This window comes from Ruditapes philippinarum, unplaced genomic scaffold (assembly GCF_026571515.1).
Source record: "Ruditapes philippinarum isolate M1 unplaced genomic scaffold, ASM2657151v2 ctg8768_1_1_1_1, whole genome shotgun sequence".
NCBI classification, from domain to species: Eukaryota; Metazoa; Mollusca; class Bivalvia; order Venerida; family Veneridae; genus Ruditapes; species Ruditapes philippinarum.
In genome coordinates, this window is record NW_026861430.1 from 100,075 (window position 1) to 108,909 (window position 8,835).

The following is an 8,835-nucleotide window of genomic DNA, read 5'->3' on the forward strand; positions in this document are numbered from 1 at the left end:
TATGCCGATAAACGTATTCAAAATCATTGAAATAAATGGATGATTGAAATGTTTAATGTATTCATTTAACTTCTTTACTGAACTTGTTACCGTGGAAATTCGAAAGAAGAAAGTTCAATAATGGTTATACTATAATTTATAAAAAAAAATTGTTAGCTTATATCGCCGTATATAAAGTTAACGTTTTTGTTTGGGGGATATAACCCTCCGCCTAGCGACTCTGGTTTTTTGACAAACAATCGTTTATTTGCGGCCATGTAACCTGTCACATGTATTTATACTATAGCAGTCATCAATGTTTAGAAAAAATAGCTTTTTGCATACATTGAGAGTAGCGGTGTACATAAAACTATATAAACTTCACGATTATCACATTAAAAGCAACAATGCAAACGTGCAGTATTATAAATGTAAATATCAAGTCTTTCAGATATATTCAGTTCCTGTGTATGAGTGTATAAGTTGTGACACATCAAATGTCTGTTTTAATAATAGTTCAGCAATAGAACTGTAACCTATATAATCAAGTTATGAAAAAGAATTAAAATAACTTCTTCCACATTTTAATTTTGTTCTGAAGTAATTTTACATATATTATTTGCACGTGGTAAGCACATTCATCCTTTTTTTACTCATTTATCAAATTTAGGAAAATTTGACAGAAGGTGGAAACTTATTAACTAAATAAACTAAAACCAGAACAAAGTATGCATCAGTTCGGTATTTGTTTGTTTTGCTGTTTTATTTTCTTTCTTTTTCGAATTCGTTATTTGATATAATACAAAACTCAAAATCGTTAGCTTTGTACAATATTTCATTAGATTTATAAATAAAAAATAAAAGAAATTGTTTAACTCATTTGATTGACAAGTTACAGAAGTAAAATAAAACAATTCTGGTTATTTTATTCTTGTGCTTTCGAGAAAATAAGAGAATGTTAAATACGAGTTGAAATCATGTGTGCTATTGACACAGTATATCGTCAATTATCCAAAAGAAAAAAATAATAGAGCTAACTTGTCGTAATTGATACTTATAAGAATAGAAAAAATAAAATTGTACCAGCAATCGTCGCTCTGTGATTTTGGCATTGACATTTACTAGACAGTCTTATTTTACATTATAACTATCCGTTACTTGTGAAAACTTTGTTACAATAATGAATAATATTTAAAATCAAGAATAATAGTATAGATAAAACGTTAGACACTGAACATATTCATTTAAAATTTTCGTTTTTTGTTTAATTCACACGTGTGTATGTTTATCTCGACAATTATTTATCTCAATTTTTATCAGTCTTTTCGAAAGTCGTCTGTATCAAATGTTTGTTTCCAAAAATATTCTATAAAGCTATCAATAAAATCTAACGAATTTAGATAAATGTGCGTGATTGTAACATTTAAAAGCTAGTAGACATTCAAGGAAACCTTGTCGTTGTAGTATATCCATTAAACAAGTCTAAATACCACTTAAACTTGCCATAAAAAGCTTTTAAAATTGCTTCCTCAACATGGCATGATCAATTAATGTTGACCCAATTTAATTATATATTTTATCTTGAAAGAATCTTAGTAACCTTAAAATAAACTTTGAACAACTTTTCGGTAGTCGTGCTTTAACTAGTTAAGATTAAAGATTTTTTATGTTTATCTTTTTTCTCAGTTTATCTGTAGAGAGAAACTACTAGGCCTTGTGTACGTATCCGTCTCTTGAATTAAGATTTCACAAAAAGTTATATTAAATACACAGTGATCATTTTATCAATATAGAACAAAGTAAATTCCAAATGGAAAACAATGATTTCATCTATTTAATTGTATCAAATTAAATCATTTTCTACAGTGAAATCATACCACTTGCGTAGTTCTCTTTAATCATTATCTTAACAATGTTTTAGACTTTTGACAGCACTGTTCCGTATATTTACCCATATCATGGTTAAGCGTTCATGCAATTGTTTATTCCATCATTGACACTCGTTCATCAGAAGAGATGATAGTCCAGTCAGTCTGTAAATCGACCTCAAACAAATTGCAACAGAAAATATTTTACCTGGTATAGAAAGTATATGGAATAACATGAATCATATCAAAAGTCTAGCAAAATCTAAGTTGCGCAACATAGAAAATAACGGGTTTTTATCGCGTTATTTTTTTGTGATTTTTTTCTGACGACAACGGTCTTCCATAGGCGAACAAAGCGTCTCCGATACACAGAATAGCGACTGCATAATGGCGACAACAACAACAAAATAAGTGTAGACAAAATAAATGTCAGTAAAGTACACTGTAAAGTGGGTTAGTATATTTTCCTTAAAATGTTACAGATCATAATAGGAATTATTAATGTGGGGTATTATTATGAGTATTTGTTGAAAATTGTTACTTGTTTTACCAGTTCTTTATCCGTTGAAGGTCAACAGGTGTTTCAAGCGATCTGTATTATACGGAAAAACAGTTTAATTTATATAAATTACAACTCTGATTAACCCATGTCTTAGTAAACATTCAAAAACGGCCTAAAAATGTGTATTTATAACAAGTTAATTTCGACAGTATTTTTAAACTATGGAACGCCATTATCACTTTAATTATGACGAATTACGTAAAATAAATTCTGAATACTTTAATCATGTTTTATTGTTAAATGTGTATTCAAGGTTGTTTTTTTGTATTTTTAAATAGTTTTATTAAAATTGTTTTACATATATAATGTATGTAATGTTATTATTATTTCAGGGGTACCGCTTTGAGGTAGTCTTCATTGATGTATGCTTGATTTTGAAAATAAAAAAAAAAATCTAGTAAACTATATGTACACTAAATGAGTAAGTTTGCTTTCCTGTGCTTACATTTGTAATATTTTTACATATATAACACAAATATCAAACATTATCTTTTACTAGTTTAAGTGAATATTAAACATGGAGGAAATAGAGCGTCGTATGCATAATTCAATATATCTGAAATTATATTCAGTTTTTAATAGACATAGAAGAGATTTATACATGAAAAGGTGACATGAAAAATTTATCAATAAACAAACGTGATTTCTAGTTATGGTTCATGATTGGCGATGTGTATGAGTTCAAGGTAAACATGCACAGTTGATCCATAATTTAAAAGAAAATCTTTTATGCATACAATTTAGCACCTGCGCGAATTTGAAAAAGTGCATTACGTGTATAAGATTAATTCACAGCGATATATTAGTATTTCTTTCGGAATACACACCTAAGTTGACTATAGTATAATTTTATCACTTTTAAAATCAAAATTTAAGCAAATACATGTAACAGTAAAAACATCTGTGTATTCTATAGAACCTTATTTCACGTAAATATGAAAATAAGATTCTAATCCTTTCAAACTTGAAGTAATTTCTATGTTACAGATTTCATCAACACACCAGAGCCAATGGGTATGCCCGATCATGTGTTCTGAGGACACTGTGATGTATACGAGTTAAAGGTAAAGATGCATAGTTGAGACATTTGTTTCACAAAATCACTTTAATGATATTTTTCATATAAGCAAACTTTTAAAGTGTGTCAAAAGTTCCATATAGTAACATATCAGTACAAATATTTTTGAATGCATGCACGGATGGGCATTAGAAATGCTTAAAATTGAAAGGTGACATTTTTAAACTCAATATGTGACTTTATCTTTACGTTACTTCCAAACACTTTTACCAGTAGGTATTTTATATTTATAATTTTAGATTAAAACCTTAGAAAATAATAATAATATCTGTCATATGTTGCGGTTCGGATCGGAATAACCGTCCCGAGGTGACCCCGCCCATTGGACGATAACGAGGCTTGCCGAGTTACCGCACATGGGCGGGTTACCGAGGGACGGATATTCCGATCCGAACCGCAAACATATGTCAAATATTTTTTCTTGCATATTTTACGATATAACATTATATTTTGAATTCTTTATCTTAATTTTCAATGGGAATTTATGCCATTACAACCGAAACTATTTTCGTACAACAGCGTATGAAATTACAACTTCATTCATAACAGTAAAATTACGTCATCATGAAGCGTGACATTGTACAGCATGCGACTCATCTGGCACCCCCTATGCCAGATGAAATTTCCGGCATGGGTAATACTAACGGAAACACAAGTCTGTTAGCAAGAAAAGTGTGTCATATCAGCAACTTTGATCAAATAAATACACCTAAAACATTTTAAGGAAAGCCTTTTAGGAAAAATACATCTTATAATAACACATACTGTTCTGGGATAACTGAAACAATACGTAATCAGCTACCAATAACCAGAATACAAGAATGCAAGGGATGATCCAGAAATACCCGTAATTTAAACAATAAATTCAATAATATTTATTCAAAGTTCATATAACAAACACTTTATTACTGCGTAATATATCCTCTTTACAAGGAAACAAGAATATGATAATTAAATACAGTATGCCTACCATATAAGCAAACATAGGATTTGTCACATTATGCAAAAAAGGTTGATGTTCTATTGTTCTTATACATAGGGAATCCTCCCGATGCCATTCACTGTAAGTGTACTAACAACCTAAACCTAAATGACTATTGAACTGCTAATTGCTTTGATTGATGTGATTCATACACATGATCATCTTAAAGTTGAAGGCATAAAATATATGATTCATTTAATTTAATTAGATAAAAAGTGCATGTAAAAGAAAACAAATAAAGTATGAAAAACAGCACATAATCGTCACTTATAATTCATTTTTTTAAATCGCATTAAAATTGTGCAAGGCCGCATATGACAACATATTTGTATTTTTCAATCGCCACAGCGACGGAGAACGTTAACTTCACGCGTATTCTTCTATGCCGCAAACGATATGTATTATGTATTTACCAACAGTCTGGTAAAAAAAACTTCTTTACCCCTCAAAAAGTTTTGTATGCATAACTAACAAAATACTTCTGTTGAATTTCTTTTATCATATTAGATGTTTCTATGGTAGGCTGTCTAAACAGTTGACAAATGTTTATGAAAGTGCCGTTTTCCGACGCCTTAATGAAGACGTTTTTGTATAAATAAACGTTGCAATTACAAATGATTACACGTTGCAATTACAAATGATTACACAATAATACAATGTTCAAACGACGTGAAATTTTAGCAGGCTTTACATTAACCTTCGGCAAATATTGGACATGATCCCTGTTTGTGTCGGGCACTTTGGTTTATTATAAATTTCAACGAACGTCGTGTTCTTTGAATTGCGCTGCTGTGGCGTATCCAGGGTTATTTAAGGCGGCCTGAGACGGTACTGGATGTTTATAATCAATTATATTTGGCAATTAAATAGAAGAAACATCGATCTTTGCGCATTTATAAATTTAATGAAGAAAACATAAAAAGTTATCAGAATTATAAACAAATTTGGGGTAATTCTGGATCAACCTCCATACAATGTAAAAAACAGATTTTATAAATCTTACAATATCAGTTATTGTTGTTTTTTTTTTCAAGATGAACTCCTGTCGGATTTGTTAACGGCTGTTTGATGATCATACAAAGACAGTTAAAGGCAACGAAAAGGAATGCAAGGGAATAAATGCTGCCAGTGAGAAATAAAATGACAGTTTAGAACTTGAATCGGAATAATATATTCACATTGAGTGTAGAAAGATGTACTGTAACCCACATTACACTAAAAGAGATACTAAGACAGAAAAAGAAAACACTGATGCCACCATTGAGATCAATGACTGATAAGTTTTCATACAAAAAAGATTGTTTATATTGTGGTCAATCTTTAATAAGTAAGGGTAAAACAAGGAAGTGTGATGTTTCGCCAGTAAGGACACTAGAACCTACTGTTTTAAATATGTATACAGAGGAATGACTGTTTGTCTGATACAATGAGAGCAAGGATAGAACAGCTTCACGACTTGCTTGTAGTCGATGCTCTTTACCATCAAACATGTTTATGCTCCTCTAATTTCAGAACTGGAAAAGATATACCAGAAGAATTTCAGGTGCTACCATCTAGTGATAAAAAGTGAAAGATTGGTCGACCAGAAATTACAGAAGCGAGTGACGCTTTGTAAAAGTCATGACATTCTTGTGCTTATGCTTAGCGAAGATATTTTACAAACTAAAATTTGCAAATATTTTTTTTTTACATTTTATGCTCAAATGTATCAATTATTTGAAATTGACCTTCCAAAAGGTCAATGTCACCTCGTTTGACCCAATGTCATGATGTTATATAATGACTCAGAAAAAAATACAACAGATGTGCTTGAAAGTTTTCAAGTTAATATAAAACTCAATATTATTATCATAGATAATATAGATTTCTTTAATGTTTCTTTATTTTGTATAAAATTACCCCACCCACTAGCTGTACAATGTTAATACAAATATTTCAATATATGCATTAAATATTGATTGAATGTAAATTAAATTCATAAAACGTTGAAACTTGAATGTTTTCACATGTACGTAAACCATTATGTATTTTCTGTTTAATATCATATAACATAGAGCTTTCAATAAATTGTTGATCTACAGCAATGTGAAAATATAATATTACCCCACCCATTTCAGTTAATTAATAAAGTTTAGAAAGGTAAAAAGTAGTTTCTTTAAACAAAAACAACTTTTTGATTACTTTATGTTACTATAGGGATAGATTAAGCTATATTTTATGCATATTATATATAAAACTGATTGGAAAATTGTATGTTTGTATTACATTGAGTTCAAATTTAAAAAAATAAATACAATGATACCCATATATTTGATCTCAATTTTTGAAAACATTCTCCAATTTAGATTTTTCTAGACTTTTGAAATGTTATATGTCTGGGGTTTCAAAACACTCAAAATATTTTCTGTTGCAATTTGTTTGAGGTTTGGCTCTATTTTGAGCTAGAATGACTGGACTATGATACATTATACAAACATTGTTACACAATGACAGGACAATAAATATTATCTCCGGTAGTGTTTTTCAAGTTAGTAGTTTACATTTCTACATAATTCAAATCAAAAGTTGTGTCTTATCAATTTATTCATCATACCACATGCGTTTATTGTATATACATGATTTTTTATTTGAAATTCAAAATGAAATTAATGATATTTTAAGGAAACCAAACAGGGTAAAATGGATAATTTCAGAGACGTTTTTCATTCATGATCTAGGTTGAAATTTATCAGTCTAATTGTGAATTCTCCGTAATTAAAGCCTTGTAAAAATAAATAAACAACTTACTAAAATCTGACGTCGCTCATCGTGCCGCTTATCTCATTTTGTATCTTTACCAAACATACGTTTACTTGAACAAGTTATTGTCAAGTCTTGTAAAACATGTATCATAATGCTCAAAGTACGGTATATAAATGTAGAACGACTTGATTGTTGTTATGATTTAAATAATGACACGATATTAACAAAGGGTATTAAGTATTGATTGACTTGGAATTTTACTGAGTAAAGGACATTTGTATTAATTGAGTTTGAAAATAAAAGAAGTCTCAAACCCTCTCTCAACTGCAGTTGTTATTCTAATAAAAAATACTATCAAATATAAAATTAATAAGTTTTAGCAGAATTTTAAACCTGTTACAATTCAATTGTATAATATTATACAGTCGGTCAGGGAAATTGATTGTCGTATAGAATTATATTTTTTTAACAATTCTGAACCGTTCATTTGTCAAAATGATTGCTTTTCAAAAATTATCATTTCACAGAGGAAGTGTGAAGATAAGAAAAGACATAAAGATATACAGGTTATATCATTCATCAGAGTTCGTAAAGAAAATGCATTTTAAATCATGGTGTTTTGAGCAATTAATGATCTAGGTGATAAATAAATGATAACGTTCGAATTCACTCCGCATATTTCCTATTTTCTTAAGAAAGAGTTGCTTTGATTATATAACTTGTTTATTCATTTTGCATCATACATCAAATAATATATTTAGAAGAAACGGAAAATGTGCTGTATAAATTGAAGCAAACTTAATGGTATGTGCACAAGTATCTACAGTATCATACATGTAATTGTTAATTTTAAATGTAATCCGCTGATCTTGCATTAAGTTATCTCATAGAGGAATATGAACGTTTATTAAATTGTATCCAAATTAAAAAGGTAATATTTGAATTGATGACCAAGGAAGTGATGAAGATCTTATGTTTATGCCTGAGACATTTAAAGAAAAACGTGAAAAAAAACAACTAAAGTAAAAATACAAACAAAAGATCCAACTCCTTAAAACAACAACAACAAAACCACCACCACCACCAAAAACAACTACAACATAAAATAGAAAATGAAAGACCGGTACCGCAATTCTTACAATAATTTATGGCTCGATTTTATTTTGCTTTTCCACTGGAATTCGTGTTACTTCTTCTTGCTATGTTTGCATTATACATAAAAAGCTGGAATGCCGTTTGACGGAAATCGATGTAATATTTATGTTCACTTAAGTTTTTCTTTCTAAAATTATTGCATTAAGGTCAAACTGTTTATTGAATCAAAAGCTTCAGGTGAATATGTTACAAATGTAATCACGTTTTGATCAGAGTTTTAAATTTGTCTTGTCCTTTTTCAATATGTTATTTGACTGCATGACGGACAGGTGTACATTGAGTTTACATTCATAGGTAACATGGTGTAATGATTTGCATATCATTCAATGTGTATTTCTTTGAAGACGTTCGTTGACTGCTAATAGTGTTTTACATTTGTGTTCGAAGACGTCAGATTCTTGCATGATTAAATAGTGCCCGATGACCTCCACAGTGAACAGGTATTACATGTCACGCGTGTTATTCATTT

At 29.7% G+C, this 8,835-nt stretch overlaps 1 long non-coding RNA gene across 2 annotated transcripts; it reads left to right on the plus strand.

Annotated features, from left to right (window-relative positions):
- The first annotated feature begins 2,465 nt into the window (after positions 1 to 2,465).
- Positions 2,466 to 6,418, plus strand: LOC132715590 (uncharacterized). 2 transcript variants are annotated; one of them, XR_009623705.1, is made up of 3 exons: positions 2,466 to 2,830; positions 3,397 to 3,473; positions 5,504 to 6,417. It is a non-coding gene; the product is annotated as an uncharacterized LOC132715590 (long non-coding RNA). The 2 variants fall into 2 exon arrangements; XR_009623706.1 differs by lacking the exon at positions 2,466 to 2,830 and adding an exon at positions 2,837 to 3,095 and having other exon boundaries at positions 5,504 to 6,418.
- Positions 6,419 to 8,835: the final 2,417 nt, after the last annotated feature.